The following is an 18279-nucleotide window of genomic DNA, read 5'->3' on the forward strand; positions in this document are numbered from 1 at the left end:
CACAAAACAACTTCCCTTTTTCCAAGCATTTAAATGACTGATTACTGTGGAAAAAATCAGGCACACACGCAAGTCTCACTGAGCCCCAGTGGCCTAATGGATAAGGCACTGGCCTCCTAAGCCAGGGATTGTGGGTTCAAGTTGGTTTGTTGCTTATTCTTCACCACTTGAGATTGTGTTTTGAAGCTTGTTGCGACTGGCCAAACTTTGTTACCAAAAGGCTTCATCCACCACGACATTCCTGTAGGTGCAGTAGCTAAAACATGCCATTTACCATGGTAACATTGGGTCCTCCAAAACCTTTCCATCGAGTTAAAAAAGGGTTGCATTTTTGTTTTTACTATTTCTGGGGTGCAAGTTGGCTTGTTGCTTATTCTTCACCACTTGAGATTATGTTTTTAAGCTTGTTGTGACTGGCCAAACTGTGTTACCAAAAGGCTTCATCCACCACGACATTCCTGTGGGTGCAGTAGCTAAAACATGCCATTTACCATGGTAACATTGGGTCCTCCAAAACCTTTCCATCGAGTTAGAAAAGGGTTGCATTTTTGTTTTTACTATTTCTTTGGACACGCACCGTACTGACATTTTAGATGCTAGAGACCCAATAAACAATGTTTTACTTCACGCGCAGATCACATGTGAGATCATATTGCCTTACATTTAAATATACAGTATTACACAGTACATAAGTGTCTGTATTTCCTGTATTGTTGGGTGCAATATATTTGTGAAAATAAAAGGTAACTAAATTTTGATGAACAAGCCTTGCTTAGATAATTTATTAACAGTTAAACTGGTCACCAAACATAGAAACGTAGGGAAAAGATGTGTCTTTAAAGTGCTCCAGTGGCGCAATCGGTCAGCGCGCGGTACTTATAAGACAGTATCTGTTAAGCTATGCCGAGGTTGTGAGTTCAAGCCTCACCTGGAGCATGTTTGCTTGCTTATTTCTTCTTTTCTGAGGTCATTACTCATTGGTTATCGTTTGCAACCTGAATATTTAATATCATATTACCAAGAAAGCAACAACAACATAGAAATGACTGTGTTTATCACACATCAGCATTGGTTGACAAATCAGGATTGGTTCAACTGCATTGTAAACGCTCCATGAGTCGGTCAACAAAGTGCCAATGCAAAAGACTTTTTACCGTTGGTAAAAGAGTTGCAGCAATCCGTTTTACTACAATACAGCATGAGGGCCCATATTTTTTGCTCTCATTAGTACCAGCACATTTCCTGCAGGAATTTGGAAAGCAAAAAACACAAAACAACTTCCCTTTTTCCAAGCATTTAAATGACTGATTACTGCGGAAAAAATCAGGCACACACGCAAGTCTCACTGAGCCCCAGTGGCCTAATGGATAAGGCACTGGCCTCCTAAGCCAGGGATTGTGGGTTCAAGTTGGTTTGTTGCTTATTCTTCACCACTTGAGATTGTGTTTTGAAGCTTGTTGCGACTGGCCAAACTTTGTTACCAAAAGGCTTCATTCACCACGACATTCCTGTAGGTGCAGTAGCTAAAACATGCCATTTACCATGGTAACATTGGGTCCTCCAAAACCTTTCCATCGAGTTAAAAAAGGGTTGCATTTTTGTTTTTACTATTTCTGGGGTGCAAGTTGGCTTGTTGCTTATTCTTCACCACTTGAGATTGTGTTTTTAAGCTTGTTGTGACTGGCCAAACTGTGTTACCAAAAGGCTTCATCCACCACGACATTCTTGTGGGTGCAGTAGCTAAAACATGCCATTTACCATGGTAACATTGGGTCCTCCAAAACCTTTCCATCGAGTTAGAAAAGGGTTGCATTTTTGTTTTTACTATTTCTTTGGACACGCACCGTACTGACATTTTAGATGCTAGAGACCCAATAAACAATGTTTTACTTCACGCGCAGATCACATGTGAGATCATATTGCCTTACATTTAAATATACAGTATTACACAGTACATAAGTGTCTGTATTCCCTGTATTGTTGGGTGCAATATATTTGTGAAAATAAAAGGTAACTAAATTTTGATGAACAAGCCTTGCTTAGATAATTTATTAACAGTTAAACTGGTCACCAAACATAGAAACGTAGGGAAAAGATGTGTCTTTAAAGTGCTCCAGTGGCGCAATCGGTCAGCGCGCGGTACTTATAAGACAGTATCTGTTAAGCTATGCCGAGGTTGTGAGTTCAAGCCTCACCTGGAGCATGTTTGCTTGCTTATTTCTTCTTTTCTGAGGTCATTACTCATTGGTTATCGTTTGCAACCTGAATATTTAATATCATATTACCAAGAAAGCAACAACAACATAGAAATGACTGTGTTTATCACACATCAGCATTGGTTGACAAATCAGGATTGGTTCAACTGCATTGTAAACGCTCCATGAGTCGGTCAACAAAGTGCCAATGCAAAAGACTTTTTACCGTTGGTAAAAGAGTTGCAGCAATCCGTTTTACTGCAATACAGCATGAGGGCCCATATTTTTTGCTCTCATTAGTACCAGCACATTTCCTGCAGGAATTTGGAAAGCAAAAAACACAAAACAACTTCCCTTTTTCCAAGCATTTAAATGACTGATTACTGTGGAAAAAATCAGGCACACACGCAAGTCTCACTGAGCCCCAGTGGCCTAATGGATAAGGCACTGGCCTCCTAAGCCAGGGATTGTGGGTTCAAGTTGGTTTGTTGCTTATTCTTCACCACTTGAGATTGTGTTTTGAAGCTTGTTGCGACTGGCCAAACTTTGTTACCAAAAGGCTTCATCCACCACGACATTCCTGTAGGTGCAGTAGCTAAAACATGCCATTTACCATGGTAACATTGGGTCCTCCAAAACCTTTCCATCGAGTTAAAAAAGGGTTGCATTTTTGTTTTTACTATTTCTGGGGTGCAAGTTGGCTTGTTGCTTATTCTTCACCACTTGAGATTATGTTTTTAAGCTTGTTGTGACTGGCCAAACTGTGTTACCAAAAGGCTTCATCCACCACGACATTCCTGTGGGTGCAGTAGCTAAAACATGCCATTTACCATGGTAACATTGGGTCCTCCAAAACCTTTCCATCGAGTTAGAAAAGGGTTGCATTTTTGTTTTTACTATTTCTTTGGACACGCACCGTACTGACATTTTAGATGCTAGAGACCCAATAAACAATGTTTTACTTCACGCGCAGATCACATGTGAGATCATATTGCCTTACATTTAAATATACAGTATTACACAGTACATAAGTGTCTGTATTTCCTGTATTGTTGGGTGCAATATATTTGTGAAAATAAAAGGTAACTAAATTTTGATGAACAAGCCTTGCTTAGATAATTTATTAACAGTTAAACTGGTCACCAAACATAGAAACGTAGGGAAAAGATGTGTCTTTAAAGTGCTCCAGTGGCGCAATCGGTCAGCGCGCGGTACTTATAAGACAGTATCTGTTAAGCTATGCCGAGGTTGTGACTTCAAGCCTCACCTGGAGCATGTTTGCTTGCTTATTTCTTCTTTTCTGAGGTCATTACTCATTGGTTATCGTTTGCAACCTGAATATTTAATATCATATTACCAAGAAAGCAACAACAACATAGAAATGACTGTGTTTATCACACATCAGCATTGGTTGACAAATCAGGATTGGTTCAACTGCATTGTAAACGCTCCATGAGTCGGTCAACAAAGTGCCAATGCAAAAGACTTTTTACCGTTGGTAAAAGAGTTGCAGCAATCCGTTTTACTACAATACAGCATGAGGGCCCATATTTTTTGCTCTCATTAGTACCAGCACATTTCCTGCAGGAATTTGGAAAGCAAAAAACACAAAACAACTTCCCTTTTTCCAAGCATTTAAATGACTGATTACTGCGGAAAAAATCAGGCACACACGCAAGTCTCACTGAGCCCCAGTGGCCTAATGGATAAGGCACTGGCCTCCTAAGCCAGGGATTGTGGGTTCAAGTTGGTTTGTTGCTTATTCTTCACCACTTGAGATTGTGTTTTGAAGCTTGTTGCGACTGGCCAAACTTTGTTACCAAAAGGCTTCATTCACCACGACATTCCTGTAGGTGCAGTAGCTAAAACATGCCATTTACCATGGTAACATTGGGTCCTCCAAAACCTTTCCATCGAGTTAAAAAAGGGTTGCATTTTTGTTTTTACTATTTCTGGGGTGCAAGTTGGCTTGTTGCTTATTCTTCACCACTTGAGATTGTGTTTTTAAGCTTGTTGTGACTGGCCAAACTGTGTTACCAAAAGGCTTCATCCACCACGACATTCTTGTGGGTGCAGTAGCTAAAACATGCCATTTACCATGGTAACATTGGGTCCTCCAAAACCTTTCCATCGAGTTAGAAAAGGGTTGCATTTTTGTTTTTACTATTTCTTTGGACACGCACCGTACTGACATTTTAGATGCTAGAGACCCAATAAACAATGTTTTACTTCACGCGCAGATCACATGTGAGATCATATTGCCTTACATTTAAATATACAGTATTACACAGTACATAAGTGTCTGTATTCCCTGTATTGTTGGGTGCAATATATTTGTGAAAATAAAAGGTAACTAAATTTTGATGAACAAGCCTTGCTTAGATAATTTATTAACAGTTAAACTGGTCACCAAACATAGAAACGTAGGGAAAAGATGTGTCTTTAAAGTGCTCCAGTGGCGCAATCGGTCAGCGCGCGGTACTTATAAGACAGTATCTGTTAAGCTATGCCGAGGTTGTGACTTCAAGCCTCACCTGGAGCATGTTTGCTTGCTTATTTCTTCTTTTCTGAGGTCATTACTCATTGGTTATCGTTTGCAACCTGAATATTTAATATCATATTACCAAGAAAGCAACAACAACATAGAAATGACTGTGTTTATCACACATCAGCATTGGTTGACAAATCAGGATTGGTTCAACTGCATTGTAAACGCTCCATGAGTCGGTCAACAAAGTGCCAATGCAAAAGACTTTTTACCGTTGGTAAAAGAGTTGCAGCAATCCGTTTTACTGCAATACAGCATGAGGGCCCATATTTTTTGCTCTCATTAGTACCAGCACATTTCCTGCAGGAATTTGGAAAGCAAAAAACACAAAACAACTTCCCTTTTTCCAAGCATTTAAATGACTGATTACTGTGGAAAAAATCAGGCACACACGCAAGTCTCACTGAGCCCCAGTGGCCTAATGGATAAGGCACTGGCCTCCTAAGCCAGGGATTGTGGGTTCAAGTCCCATCTGGGGTGCAAGTTGGTTTGTTGCTTATTCTTCACCACTTGAGATTGTGTTTTGAAGCTTGTTGCGACTGGCCAAACTTTGTTACCAAAAGGCTTCATCCACCACGACATTCCTGTAGGTGCAGTAGCTAAAACATGCCATTTACCATGGTAACATTGGGTCCTCCAAAACCTTTCCATCGAGTTAGAAAAGGGTTGCATTTTTGTTTTTACTATTTCTTTGGACACGCACCGTACTGACATTTTAGATGCTAGAGACCCAATAAACAATGTTTTACTTCACGCGCAGATCACATGTGAGATCATATTGCCTTACATTTAAATATACAGTATTACACAGTACATAAGTGTCTGTATTCCCTGTATTGTTGGATGCAATATATTTGTGAAAATAAAAGGTAACTAAATTTTGATGAACAAGCCTTGCTTAGATAATTTATTAACAGTTAAACTGGTCACCAAACATAGAAACGTAGGGAAAAGATGTGTCCTTAAAGTGCTCCAGTGGCGCAATCGGTCAGCGCACGGTACTTATAAGACAGTATCTGTTAAGCTATGCCGAGGTTGTGAGTTCAAGCCTCACCTGGAGCATGTTTGCTTGCTTATTTCTTCTTTTCTGAGGTCATTACTCATTGGTTATCGTTTGCAACCTGAATATTTAATATCATATTACCAAGAAAGCAACAACAACATAGAAATGACTGTGTTTATCACACATCAGCATTGGTTGACAAATCAGGATTGGTTCAACTGCATTGTAAACGCTCCATGAGTCGGTCAACAAAGTGCAAATGCAAAAGACTTTTTACCGTTGGTAAAAGAGTTGCAGCAATCCGTTTTACTGCAATACAGCATGAGGGCCCATATTTTTTGCTCTCATTAGTACCAGCACATTTCCTGCAGGAATTTGGAAAGCAAAAAACACAAAACAACTTCCCTTTTTCCAAGCATTTAAATGACTGATTACTGCGGAAAAAATCAGGCACACACGCAAGTCTCACTGAGCCCCAGTGGCCTAATGGATAAGGCACTGGCCTCCTAAGCCAGGGATTGTGGGTTCAAGTCCCATCTGGGGTGCAAGTTGGTTTGTTGCTTATTCTTCACCACTTGAGATTGTGTTTTTAAGCTTGTTGCAACTGGCCAAACTGTGTTACCAAAAGGCTTCATCCACCACGACATTCCTGTAGATGCAGTAGCTAAAACATGCCATTTACCATGGTAACATTGGGTCCTCCAAAACCTTTCCATCGAGTTAGAAAAGGGTTGCATTTTTGTTTTTACTATTTCTGGGGTGCAAGTTGGTTTGTTGCTTAATCTTCACCACTTGAGATTGTGTTTTTAAGCTTGTTGCGACTGGCCAAACTGTGTTACCAAAAGGCTTCATCCACCACAACATTCCTGTGGGTGCAGTAGCTAAAACATGCCATTTACCATGGTAACATTGGGTCCTCCAAAACCTTTCCATCGAGTTAGAAAAGGGTTGCATTTTTGTTTTTACTATTTCTTTGGACACGCACCGTACTGACATTTTAGATGCTAGAGACCCAATAAACAATGTTTTACTTCACGCGCAGATCACATGTGAGATCATATTGCCTTACATTTAAATATACAGTATTACACAGTACATAAGTGTCTGTATTCCCTGTATTGTTGGGTGCAATATATTTGTGAAAATAAAAGGTAACTAAATTTTGATGAACAAGCCTTGCTTAGATAATTTATTAACACTTAAACTGGTCACCAAACATAGAAACGTAGGGAAAAGATGTGTCTTTAAAGTGCTCCAGTGGCGCAATCGTTCAGCGCGCGGTACTTATAAGACAGTATCTGTTAAGCTATGCCGAGGTTGTGAGTTCAAGCCTCACCTGGAGCATGTTTGCTTGCTTATTTTTTCTTTTCTGAGGTCATTACTCATTGGTTATCGTTTGCAACCTGAATATTTAATATCATATTACCAAGAAAGCAACAACAACATAGAAATGACTGTGTTTATCACACATCAGCATTGGTTGACAAATCAGGATTGGTTCAACTGCATTGTAAACGCTCCATGAGTCGGTCAACAAAGTGCCAATGCAAAAGACTTTTTACCGTTGGTAAAAGAGTTGCAGCAATCCGTTTTACTGCAATACAGCATGAGGGCCCATATTTTTTGCTCTCATTAGTACCAGCACATTTCCTGCAGGAATTTGGAAAGCAAAAAACACAAAACAACTTCCCTTTTTCCAAGCATTTAAATGACTGATTACTGCGGAAAAAATCAGGCACACACGCAAGTCTCACTGAGCCCCAGTGGCCTAATGGATAAGGCACTGGCCTCCTAAGCCAGGGATTGTGGGTTCAAGTCCCATCTGGGGTGCAAGTTGGTTTGTTGCTTATTCTTCACCACTTGAGATTGTGTTTTGAAGCTTGTTGCGACTGGCCAAACTTTGTTACCAAAAGGCTTCATCCACCACGACATTCCTGTAGGTGCAGTAGCTAAAACATGCCATTTACCATGGTAACATTGGGTCCTCCAAAACCTTTCCATCGAGTTAGAAAAGGGTTGCATTTTTGTTTTTACTATTTCTTTGGACACGCACCGTACTGACATTTTAGATGCTAGAGACCCAATAAACAATGTTTTACTTCACGCGCAGATCACATGTGAGATCATATTGCCTTACATTTAAATATACAGTATTACACAGTACATAAGTGTCTGTATTCCCTGTATTGTTGGATGCAATATATTTGTGAAAATAAAAGGTAACTAAATTTTGATGAACAAGCCTTGCTTAGATAATTTATTAACAGTTAAACTGGTCACCAAACATAGAAACGTAGGGAAAAGATGTGTCCTTAAAGTGCTCCAGTGGCGCAATCGGTCAGCGCACGGTACTTATAAGACAGTATCTGTTAAGCTATGCCGAGGTTGTGAGTTCAAGCCTCACCTGGAGCATGTTTGCTTGCTTATTTCTTCTTTTCTGAGGTCATTACTCATTGGTTATCGTTTGCAACCTGAATATTTAATATCATATTACCAAGAAAGCAACAACAACATAGAAATGACTGTGTTTATCACACATCAGCATTGGTTGACAAATCAGGATTGGTTCAACTGCATTGTAAACGCTCCATGAGTCGGTCAACAAAGTGCAAATGCAAAAGACTTTTTACCGTTGGTAAAAGAGTTGCAGCAATCCGTTTTACTGCAATACAGCATGAGGGCCCATATTTTTTGCTCTCATTAGTACCAGCACATTTCCTGCAGGAATTTGGAAAGCAAAAAACACAAAACAACTTCCCTTTTTCCAAGCATTTAAATGACTGATTACTGCGGAAAAAATCAGGCACACACGCAAGTCTCACTGAGCCCCAGTGGCCTAATGGATAAGGCACTGGCCTCCTAAGCCAGGGATTGTGGGTTCAAGTCCCATCTGGGGTGCAAGTTGGTTTGTTGCTTATTCTTCACCACTTGAGATTGTGTTTTTAAGCTTGTTGCGACTGGCCAAACTGTGTTACCAAAAGGCTTCATCCACCACGACATTCCTGTAGATGCAGTAGCTAAAACATGCCATTTACCATGGTAACATTGGGTCCTCCAAAACCTTTCCATCGAGTTAGAAAAGGGTTGCATTTTTGTTTTTACTATTTCTGGGGTGCAAGTTGGTTTGTTGCTTAATCTTCACCACTTGAGATTGTGTTTTTAAGCTTGTTGCGACTGGCCAAACTGTGTTACCAAAAGGCTTCATCCACCACAACATTCCTGTGGGTGCAGTAGCTAAAACATGCCATTTACCATGGTAACATTGGGTCCTCCAAAACCTTTCCATCGAGTTAGAAAAGGGTTGCATTTTTGTTTTTACTATTTCTTTGGACACGCACCGTACTGACATTTTAGATGCTAGAGACCCAATAAACAATGTTTTACTTCACGCGCAGATCACATGTGAGATCATATTGCCTTACATTTAAATATACAGTATTACACAGTACATAAGTGTCTGTATTCCCTGTATTGTTGGATGCAATATATTTGTGAAAATAAAAGGTAACTAAATTTTGATGAACAAGCCTTGCTTAGATAATTTATTAACAGTTAAACTGGTCACCAAACATAGAAACGTAGGGAAAAGATGTGTCCTTAAAGTGCTCCAGTGGCGCAATCGGTCAGCGCACGGTACTTATAAGACAGTATCTGTTAAGCTATGCCGAGGTTGTGAGTTCAAGCCTCACCTGGAGCATGTTTGCTTGCTTATTTCTTCTTTTCTGAGGTCATTACTCATTGGTTATCGTTTGCAACCTGAATATTTAATATCATATTACCAAGAAAGCAACAACAACATAGAAATGACTGTGTTTATCACACATCAGCATTGGTTGACAAATCAGGATTGGTTCAACTGCATTGTAAACGCTCCATGAGTCGGTCAACAAAGTGCAAATGCAAAAGACTTTTTACCGTTGGTAAAAGAGTTGCAGCAATCCGTTTTACTGCAATACAGCATGAGGGCCCATATTTTTTGCTCTCATTAGTACCAGCACATTTCCTGCAGGAATTTGGAAAGCAAAAAACACAAAACAACTTCCCTTTTTCCAAGCATTTAAATGACTGATTACTGCGGAAAAAATCAGGCACACACGCAAGTCTCACTGAGCCCCAGTGGCCTAATGGATAAGGCACTGGCCTCCTAAGCCAGGGATTGTGGGTTCAAGTCCCATCTGGGGTGCAAGTTGGTTTGTTGCTTATTCTTCACCACTTGAGATTGTGTTTTTAAGCTTGTTGCGACTGGCCAAACTGTGTTACCAAAAGGCTTCATCCACCACGACATTCCTGTAGATGCAGTAGCTAAAACATGCCATTTACCATGGTAACATTGGGTCCTCCAAAACCTTTCCATCGAGTTAGAAAAGGGTTGCATTTTTGTTTTTACTATTTCTGGGGTGCAAGTTGGTTTGTTGCTTAATCTTCACCACTTGAGATTGTGTTTTTAAGCTTGTTGCGACTGGCCAAACTGTGTTACCAAAAGGCTTCATCCACCACAACATTCCTGTGGGTGCAGTAGCTAAAACATGCCATTTACCATGGTAACATTGGGTCCTCCAAAACCTTTCCATCGAGTTAGAAAAGGGTTGCATTTTTGTTTTTACTATTTCTTTGGACACGCACCGTACTGACATTTTAGATGCTAGAGACCCAATAAACAATGTTTTACTTCACGCGCAGATCACATGTGAGATCATATTGCCTTACATTTAAATATACAGTATTACACAGTACATAAGTGTCTGTATTCCCTGTATTGTTGGGTGCAATATATTTGTGAAAATAAAAGGTAACTAAATTTTGATGAACAAGCCTTGCTTAGATAATTTATTAACACTTAAACTGGTCACCAAACATAGAAACGTAGGGAAAAGATGTGTCTTTAAAGTGCTCCAGTGGCGCAATCGTTCAGCGCGCGGTACTTATAAGACAGTATCTGTTAAGCTATGCCGAGGTTGTGAGTTCAAGCCTCACCTGGAGCATGTTTGCTTGCTTATTTTTTCTTTTCTGAGGTCATTACTCATTGGTTATCGTTTGCAACCTGAATATTTAATATCATATTACCAAGAAAGCAACAACAACATAGAAATGACTGTGTTTATCACACATTAGCATTGGTTGACAAATCAGGATTGGTTCAACTGCATTGTAAACGCTCTATGAGTCGGTCAACAAAGTGCCAATGCAAAAGACTTTTTACCGTTGGTAAAAGAGTTGCAGCAATCCGTTTTACTGCAATACAGCATGAGGGCCCATATTTTTTGCTCTCATTAGTACCAGCACATTTCCTGCAGGAATTTGGAAAGCAAAAAACACAAAACAACTTCCCTTTTTCCAAACATTTAAATGACTGATTACTGCGGAAAAAATCAGGCACACACAAAAGTCTCACTGAGCCCCAGTGGCCTAATGGATAAGGCACTGGCCTCCTAAGCCAGGGATTGTGGGTTCAAGTCCCATCTGGGGTGCAAGTTGGTTTGTTGCTTATTCTTCACCACTTGAGATTGTGTTTTTAAGCTTGTTGCGACTGGCCAAACTGTGTTACCAAAAGGCTTCATCCACCACGACATTCCTGTAGGTGCAGTAGCTAAAACATGCCATTTACCATGGTAACATTGGGTCCTCCAAAACCTTTCCATCGAGTTAAAAAAGGGTTGCATTTTTGTTTTTACTATTTCTGGGGTGCAAGTTGGCTTGTTGCTTATTCTTCACCACTTGAGATTGTGTTTTTAAGCTTGTTGTGACTGGCCAAACTGTGTTACCAAAAGGCTTCATCCACCACGACATTCCTGTGGGTGCAGTAGCTAAAACATGCCATTTACCATGGTAACATTGGGTCCTCCAAAACCTTTCCATCGAGTTAGAAAAGGGTTGCATTTTTGTTTTTACTATTTCTTTGGACACGCACCGTACTGACATTTTAGATGCTAGAGACCCAATAAACAATGTTTTACTTCAAGCGCAGATCACATGTGAGATCATATTGCCTTACATTTAAATATACAGTATTACACAGTACATAAGTGTCTGTATTCCCTGTATTGTTGGATGCAATATATTTGTGAAAATAAAAGGTAACTAAATTTTGATGAACAAGCCTTGCTTAGATAATTTATTAACAGTTAAACTGGTCACCAAACATAGAAACGTAGGGAAAAAAATGTGTCTTTAAAGTGCTCCAGTGGCGCAATCGGTCAGCGCGCGGTACTTATAAGACAGTATCTGTTAAGCTATGCCGAGGTTGTGAGTTCAAGCCTCACCTGGAGCATGTTTGCTTGCTTATTTCTTCTTTTCTGAGGTCATTACTCATTGGTTATCGTTTGCAACCTGAATATTTAATATCATATTACCAAGAAAGCAACAACAACATAGAAATGACTGTGTTTATCACACATCAGCATTGGTTGACAAATCAGGATTGGTTCAACTGCATTGTAAACGCTCCATGAGTCGGTCAACAAAGTGCCAATGCAAAAGACTTTTTACCGTTGGTAAAAGAGTTGCAGCAATCCGTTTTACTGCAATACAGCATGAGACCCATATTTTTTGCTCTCATTAGTACCAGCACATTTCCTGCAGGAATTTGGAAAGCAAAAAACACAAAACAACTTCCCTTTTTCCAAGCATTTAAATGACTGATTACTGCGGAAAAAATCAGGCACACACGCAAGTCTCACTGAGCCCCAGTGGCCTAATGGATAAGGCACTGGCCTCCTAAGCCAGGGATTGTGGGTTCAAGTCCCATCTGGGGTGCAAGTTGGTTTGTTGCTTATTCTTCACCACTTGAGATTGTGTTTTGAAGCTTGTTGCGACTGGCCAAACTTTGTTACCAAAAGGCTTCATCCACCACGACATTCCTGTAGGTGCAGTAGCTAAAACATGCCATTTACCATGGTAACATTGGGTCCTCCAAAACCTTTCCATCGAGTTAAAAAAGGGTTGCATTTTTGTTTTTACTATTTCTGGGGTGCAAGTTGGCTTGTTGCTTATTCTTCACCACTTGAGATTGTGTTTTTAAGCTTGTTGTGACTGGCCAAACTGTGTTACCAAAAGGCTTCATCCACCACGACATTCCTGTGGGTGCAGTAGCTAAAACATGCCATTTACCATGGTAACATTGGGTCCTCCAAAACCTTTCCATCGAGTTAGAAAAGGGTTGCATTTTTGTTTTTACTATTTCTTTGGACACGCACCGTACTGACATTTTAGATGCTAGAGACCCAATAAACAATGTTTTACTTCACGCGCAGATCACATGTGAGATCATATTGCCTTACATTTAAATATACAGTATTACACAGTACATAAGTGTCTGTATTTCCTGTATTGTTGGGTGCAATATATTTGTGAAAATAAAAGGTAACTAAATTTTGATGAACAAGCCTTGCTTAGATAATTTATTAACAGTTAAACTGGTCACCAAACATAGAAACGTAGGGAAAAGATGTGTCTTTAAAGTGCTCCAGTGGCGCAATCGGTCAGCGCGCGGTACTTATAAGACAGTATCTGTTAAGCTATGCCGAGGTTGTGAGTTCAAGCCTCACCTGGAGCATGTTTGCTTGCTTATTTCTTCTTTTCTGAGGTCATTACTCATTGGTTATCGTTTGCAACCTGAATATTTAATATCATATTACCAAGAAAGCAACAACAACATAGAAATGACTGTGTTTATCACACATCAGCATTGGTTGACAAATCAGGATTGGTTCAACTGCATTGTAAACGCTCCATGAGTCGGTCAACAAAGTGCCAATGCAAAAGACTTTTTACCGTTGGTAAAAGAGTTGCAGCAATCCGTTTTACTACAATACAGCATGAGGGCCCATATTTTTTGCTCTCATTAGTACCAGCACATTTCCTGCAGGAATTTGGAAAGCAAAAAACACAAAACAACTTCCCTTTTTCCAAGCATTTAAATGACTGATTACTGCGGAAAAAATCAGGCACACACGCAAGTCTCACTGAGCCCCAGTGGCCTAATGGATAAGGCACTGGCCTCCTAAGCCAGGGATTGTGGGTTCAAGTTGGTTTGTTGCTTATTCTTCACCACTTGAGATTGTGTTTTGAAGCTTGTTGCGACTGGCCAAACTTTGTTACCAAAAGGCTTCATTCACCACGACATTCCTGTAGGTGCAGTAGCTAAAACATGCCATTTACCATGGTAACATTGGGTCCTCCAAAACCTTTCCATCGAGTTAAAAAAGGGTTGCATTTTTGTTTTTACTATTTCTGGGGTGCAAGTTGGCTTGTTGCTTATTCTTCACCACTTGAGATTGTGTTTTTAAGCTTGTTGTGACTGGCCAAACTGTGTTACCAAAAGGCTTCATCCACCACGACATTCTTGTGGGTGCAGTAGCTAAAACATGCCATTTACCATGGTAACATTGGGTCCTCCAAAACCTTTCCATCGAGTTAGAAAAGGGTTGCATTTTTGTTTTTACTATTTCTTTGGACACGCACCGTACTGACATTTTAGATGCTAGAGACCCAATAAACAATGTTTTACTTCACGCGCAGATCACATGTGAGATCATATTGCCTTACATTTAAATATACAGTATTACACAGTACATAAGTGTCTGTATTCCCTGTATTGTTGGGTGCAATATATTTGTGAAAATAAAAGGTAACTAAATTTTGATGAACAAGCCTTGCTTAGATAATTTATTAACAGTTAAACTGGTCACCAAACATAGAAACGTAGGGAAAAGATGTGTCTTTAAAGTGCTCCAGTGGCGCAATCGGTCAGCGCGCGGTACTTATAAGACAGTATCTGTTAAGCTATGCCGAGGTTGTGAGTTCAAGCCTTACCTGGAGCATGTTTGCTTGCTTATTTCTTCTTTTCTGAGGTCATTACTCATTGGTTATCGTTTGCAACCTGAATATTTAATATCATATTACCAAGAAAGCAACAACAACATAGAAATGACTGTGTTTATCACACATCAGCATTGGTTGACAAATCAGGATTGGTTCAACTGCATTGTAAACGCTCCATGAGTCGGTCAACAAAGTGCCAATGCAAAAGACTTTTTACCGTTGGTAAAAGAGTTGCAGCAATCCGTTTTACTGCAATACAGCATGAGGGCCCATATTTTTTGCTCTCATTAGTACCAGCACATTTCCTGCAGGAATTTGGAAAGCAAAAAACACAAAACAACTTCCCTTTTTCCAAGCATTTAAATGACTGATTACTGCGGAAAAAATCAGGCACACACGCAAGTCTCACTGAGCCCCAGTGGCCTAATGGATAAGGCACTGGCCTCCTAAGCCAGGGATTGTGGGTTCAAGTTGGTTTGTTGCTTATTCTTCACCACTTGAGATTGTGTTTTGAAGCTTGTTGCGACTGGCCAAACTTTGTTACCAAAAGGCTTCATTCACCACGACATTCCTGTAGGTGCAGTAGCTAAAACATGCCATTTACCATGGTAACATTGGGTCCTCCAAAACCTTTCCATCGAGTTAAAAAAGGGTTGCATTTTTGTTTTTACTATTTCTGGGGTGCAAGTTGGCTTGTTGCTTATTCTTCACCACTTGAGATTGTGTTTTTAAGCTTGTTGTGACTGGCCAAACTGTGTTACCAAAAGGCTTCATCCACCACGACATTCTTGTGGGTGCAGTAGCTAAAACATGCCATTTACCATGGTAACATTGGGTCCTCCAAAACCTTTCCATCGAGTTAGAAAAGGGTTGCATTTTTGTTTTTACTATTTCTTTGGACACGCACCGTACTGACATTTTAGATGCTAGAGACCCAATAAACAATGTTTTACTTCACGCGCAGATCACATGTGAGATCATATTGCCTTACATTTAAATATACAGTATTACACAGTACATAAGTGTCTGTATTCCCTGTATTGTTGGGTGCAATATATTTGTGAAAATAAAAGGTAACTAAATTTTGATGAACAAGCCTTGCTTAGATAATTTATTAACAGTTAAACTGGTCACCAAACATAGAAACGTAGGGAAAAGATGTGTCTTTAAAGTGCTCCAGTGGCGCAATCGGTCAGCGCGCGGTACTTATAAGACAGTATCTGTTAAGCTATGCCGAGGTTGTGAGTTCAAGCCTTACCTGGAGCATGTTTGCTTGCTTATTTCTTCTTTTCTGAGGTCATTACTCATTGGTTATCGTTTGCAACCTGAATATTTAATATCATATTACCAAGAAAGCAACAACAACATAGAAATGACTGTGTTTATCACACATCAGCATTGGTTGACAAATCAGGATTGGTTCAACTGCATTGTAAACGCTCCATGAGTCGGTCAACAAAGTGCCAATGCAAAAGACTTTTTACCGTTGGTAAAAGAGTTGCAGCAATCCGTTTTACTGCAATACAGCATGAGGGCCCATATTTTTTGCTCTCATTAGTACCAGCACATTTCCTGCAGGAATTTGGAAAGCAAAAAACACAAAACAACTTCCCTTTTTCCAAGCATTTAAATGACTGATTACTGCGGAAAAAATCAGGCACACACGCAAGTCTCACTGAGCCCCAGTGGCCTAATGGATAAGGCACTGGCCTCCTAAGCCAGGGATTGTGGGTTCAAGTTGGTTTGTTGCTTATTCTTCACCACTTGAGATTGTGTTTTGAAGCTTGTTGCGACTGGCCAAACTTTGTTACCAAAAGGCTTCATTCACCACGACATTCCTGTAGGTGCAGTAGCTAAAACATGCCATTTACCATGGTAACATTGGGTCCTCCAAAACCTTTCCATCGAGTTAAAAAAGGGTTGCATTTTTGTTTTTACTATTTCTGGGGTGCAAGTTGGCTTGTTGCTTATTCTTCACCACTTGAGATTGTGTTTTTAAGCTTGTTGTGACTGGCCAAACTGTGTTACCAAAAGGCTTCATCCACCACGACATTCTTGTGGGTGCAGTAGCTAAAACATGCCATTTACCATGGTAACATTGGGTCCTCCAAAACCTTTCCATCGAGTTAGAAAAGGGTTGCATTTTTGTTTTTACTATTTCTTTGGACACGCACCGTACTGACATTTTAGATGCTAGAGACCCAATAAACAATGTTTTACTTCACGCGCAGATCACATGTGAGATCATATTGCCTTACATTTAAATATACAGTATTACACAGTACATAAGTGTCTGTATTCCCTGTATTGTTGGGTGCAATATATTTGTGAAAATAAAAGGTAACTAAATTTTGATGAACAAGCCTTGCTTAGATAATTTATTAACAGTTAAACTGGTCACCAAACATAGAAACGTAGGGAAAAGATGCGTCTTTAAAGTGCTCCAGTGGTGCAATCGGTCAGCGCGCGGTACTTATAAGACAGTATCTGTTAAGCTATGCCGAGGTTGTGAGTTCAAGCCTCACCTGGAGCATGTTTGCTTGCTTATTTCTTCTTTTCTGAGGTCATTACTCATTGGTTATCGTTTGCAACCTGAATATTTATTATCATATTACCAAGAAAGCAACAACAACATAGAAATGACTGTGTTTATCACACATCAGCATTGGTTGACAAATCAGGATTGGTTCAACTGCATTGTAAACGCTCCATGAGTCGGTCAACAAAGTGCCAATGCAAAAGACTTTTTACCGTTGGTAAAAGAGTTGCAGCAATCCGTTTTACTGCAATACAGCATGAGGGCCCATATTTTTTGCTCTCATTAGTACCAGCACATTTCCTGCAGGAATTTGGAAAGCAAAAAACACAAAACAACTTCCCTTTTTCCAAGCATTTAAATGACTGATTACTGCGGAAAAAATCAGGCACACACGCAAGTCTCACTGAGCCCCAGTGGCCTAATGGATAAGGCACTGGCCTCCTAAGCCAGGGATTGTGGGTTCAAGTCCCATCTGGGGTGCAAGTTGGTTTGTTGCTTATTCTTCACCACTTGAGATTGTGTTTTGAAGCTTGTTGCGACTGGCCAAACTGTGTTACCAAAAGGCTTCATCCACCACGACATTCCTGTAGATGCAGTAGCTAAAACATGCCATTTACCATGGTAACATTGGGTCCTCCAAAACCTTTCCATCGAGTTAGAAAAGGGTTGCATTTTTGTTTTTACTATTTCTGGGGTGCAAGTTGGTTTGTTGCTTAATCTTCACCACTTGAGATTGTGTTTTTAAGCTTGTTGCGACTGGCCAAACTGTGTTACCAAAAGGCTTCATCCACCACAACATTCCTGTGGGTGCAGTAGCTAAAACATGCCATTTACCATGGTAACATTGGGTCCTCCAAAACCTTTCCATCGAGTTAGAAAAGGGTTGCATTTTTGTTTTTACTATTTCTTTGGACACGCACCGTACTGACATTTTAGATGCTAGAGACCCAATAAACAATGTTTTACTTCACGCGCAGATCACATGTGAGATCATATTGCCTTACATTTAAATATACAGTATTACACAGTACATAAGTGTCTGTATTCCCTGTATTGTTGGATGCAATATATTTGTGAAAATAAAAGGTAACTAAATTTTGATGAACAAGCCTTGCTTAGATAATTTATTAACAGTTAAACTGGTCACCAAACATAGAAACGTAGGGAAAAGATG

The 18279-nt window shown here is 40.0% G+C and overlaps 1 protein-coding gene and 22 non-coding genes across 27 annotated transcripts in view; 22 read left to right on the top strand and 1 right to left on the bottom strand.

Annotated features, from left to right (window-relative positions):
• Positions 1–18279, bottom strand: part of FER1L5 (fer-1 like family member 5) — a 676118-nt gene that overhangs the window by 323104 nt on the left and 334735 nt on the right. The window lies entirely within an intron of this gene.
• Positions 844–936, top strand: TRNAI-UAU (transfer RNA isoleucine (anticodon UAU)). The gene is given in 2 exon segments: positions 844–881; positions 901–936. It is a non-coding gene; the product is annotated as a tRNA-Ile (tRNA).
• Positions 2111–2203, top strand: TRNAI-UAU (transfer RNA isoleucine (anticodon UAU)). Its single transcript is given in 2 exon segments — positions 2111–2148; positions 2168–2203. It is a non-coding gene; the product is annotated as a tRNA-Ile (tRNA).
• On the top strand, positions 3378–3470 carry TRNAI-UAU (transfer RNA isoleucine (anticodon UAU)). The gene is given in 2 exon segments: positions 3378–3415; positions 3435–3470. It is a non-coding gene; the product is annotated as a tRNA-Ile (tRNA).
• On the top strand, positions 4645–4737 carry TRNAI-UAU (transfer RNA isoleucine (anticodon UAU)). The gene is given in 2 exon segments: positions 4645–4682; positions 4702–4737. It is a non-coding gene; the product is annotated as a tRNA-Ile (tRNA).
• On the top strand, positions 5151–5223 carry TRNAR-CCU (transfer RNA arginine (anticodon CCU)). The gene has a single exon. It is a non-coding gene; the product is annotated as a tRNA-Arg (tRNA).
• Positions 5713–5805, top strand: TRNAI-UAU (transfer RNA isoleucine (anticodon UAU)). Its single transcript is given in 2 exon segments — positions 5713–5750; positions 5770–5805. It is a non-coding gene; the product is annotated as a tRNA-Ile (tRNA).
• On the top strand, positions 6219–6291 carry TRNAR-CCU (transfer RNA arginine (anticodon CCU)). Its single transcript has one exon. It is a non-coding gene; the product is annotated as a tRNA-Arg (tRNA).
• On the top strand, positions 6998–7090 carry TRNAI-UAU (transfer RNA isoleucine (anticodon UAU)). Its single transcript is given in 2 exon segments — positions 6998–7035; positions 7055–7090. It is a non-coding gene; the product is annotated as a tRNA-Ile (tRNA).
• TRNAR-CCU (transfer RNA arginine (anticodon CCU)) lies at positions 7504–7576 on the top strand. Its single transcript has one exon. It is a non-coding gene; the product is annotated as a tRNA-Arg (tRNA).
• TRNAI-UAU (transfer RNA isoleucine (anticodon UAU)) lies at positions 8066–8158 on the top strand. The gene is given in 2 exon segments: positions 8066–8103; positions 8123–8158. It is a non-coding gene; the product is annotated as a tRNA-Ile (tRNA).
• On the top strand, positions 8572–8644 carry TRNAR-CCU (transfer RNA arginine (anticodon CCU)). Its single transcript has one exon. It is a non-coding gene; the product is annotated as a tRNA-Arg (tRNA).
• TRNAI-UAU (transfer RNA isoleucine (anticodon UAU)) lies at positions 9351–9443 on the top strand. Its single transcript is given in 2 exon segments — positions 9351–9388; positions 9408–9443. It is a non-coding gene; the product is annotated as a tRNA-Ile (tRNA).
• TRNAR-CCU (transfer RNA arginine (anticodon CCU)) lies at positions 9857–9929 on the top strand. The gene has a single exon. It is a non-coding gene; the product is annotated as a tRNA-Arg (tRNA).
• TRNAI-UAU (transfer RNA isoleucine (anticodon UAU)) lies at positions 10636–10728 on the top strand. Its single transcript is given in 2 exon segments — positions 10636–10673; positions 10693–10728. It is a non-coding gene; the product is annotated as a tRNA-Ile (tRNA).
• TRNAR-CCU (transfer RNA arginine (anticodon CCU)) lies at positions 11142–11214 on the top strand. Its single transcript has one exon. It is a non-coding gene; the product is annotated as a tRNA-Arg (tRNA).
• TRNAI-UAU (transfer RNA isoleucine (anticodon UAU)) lies at positions 11922–12014 on the top strand. The gene is given in 2 exon segments: positions 11922–11959; positions 11979–12014. It is a non-coding gene; the product is annotated as a tRNA-Ile (tRNA).
• TRNAR-CCU (transfer RNA arginine (anticodon CCU)) lies at positions 12427–12499 on the top strand. Its single transcript has one exon. It is a non-coding gene; the product is annotated as a tRNA-Arg (tRNA).
• On the top strand, positions 13206–13298 carry TRNAI-UAU (transfer RNA isoleucine (anticodon UAU)). Its single transcript is given in 2 exon segments — positions 13206–13243; positions 13263–13298. It is a non-coding gene; the product is annotated as a tRNA-Ile (tRNA).
• Positions 14473–14565, top strand: TRNAI-UAU (transfer RNA isoleucine (anticodon UAU)). Its single transcript is given in 2 exon segments — positions 14473–14510; positions 14530–14565. It is a non-coding gene; the product is annotated as a tRNA-Ile (tRNA).
• TRNAI-UAU (transfer RNA isoleucine (anticodon UAU)) lies at positions 15740–15832 on the top strand. Its single transcript is given in 2 exon segments — positions 15740–15777; positions 15797–15832. It is a non-coding gene; the product is annotated as a tRNA-Ile (tRNA).
• Positions 17007–17099, top strand: TRNAI-UAU (transfer RNA isoleucine (anticodon UAU)). The gene is given in 2 exon segments: positions 17007–17044; positions 17064–17099. It is a non-coding gene; the product is annotated as a tRNA-Ile (tRNA).
• TRNAR-CCU (transfer RNA arginine (anticodon CCU)) lies at positions 17513–17585 on the top strand. The gene has a single exon. It is a non-coding gene; the product is annotated as a tRNA-Arg (tRNA).

This window comes from Mixophyes fleayi, chromosome 4, assembly GCF_038048845.1.
Source record: "Mixophyes fleayi isolate aMixFle1 chromosome 4, aMixFle1.hap1, whole genome shotgun sequence".
NCBI classification, from domain to species: domain Eukaryota; kingdom Metazoa; phylum Chordata; class Amphibia; order Anura; family Limnodynastidae; genus Mixophyes; species Mixophyes fleayi.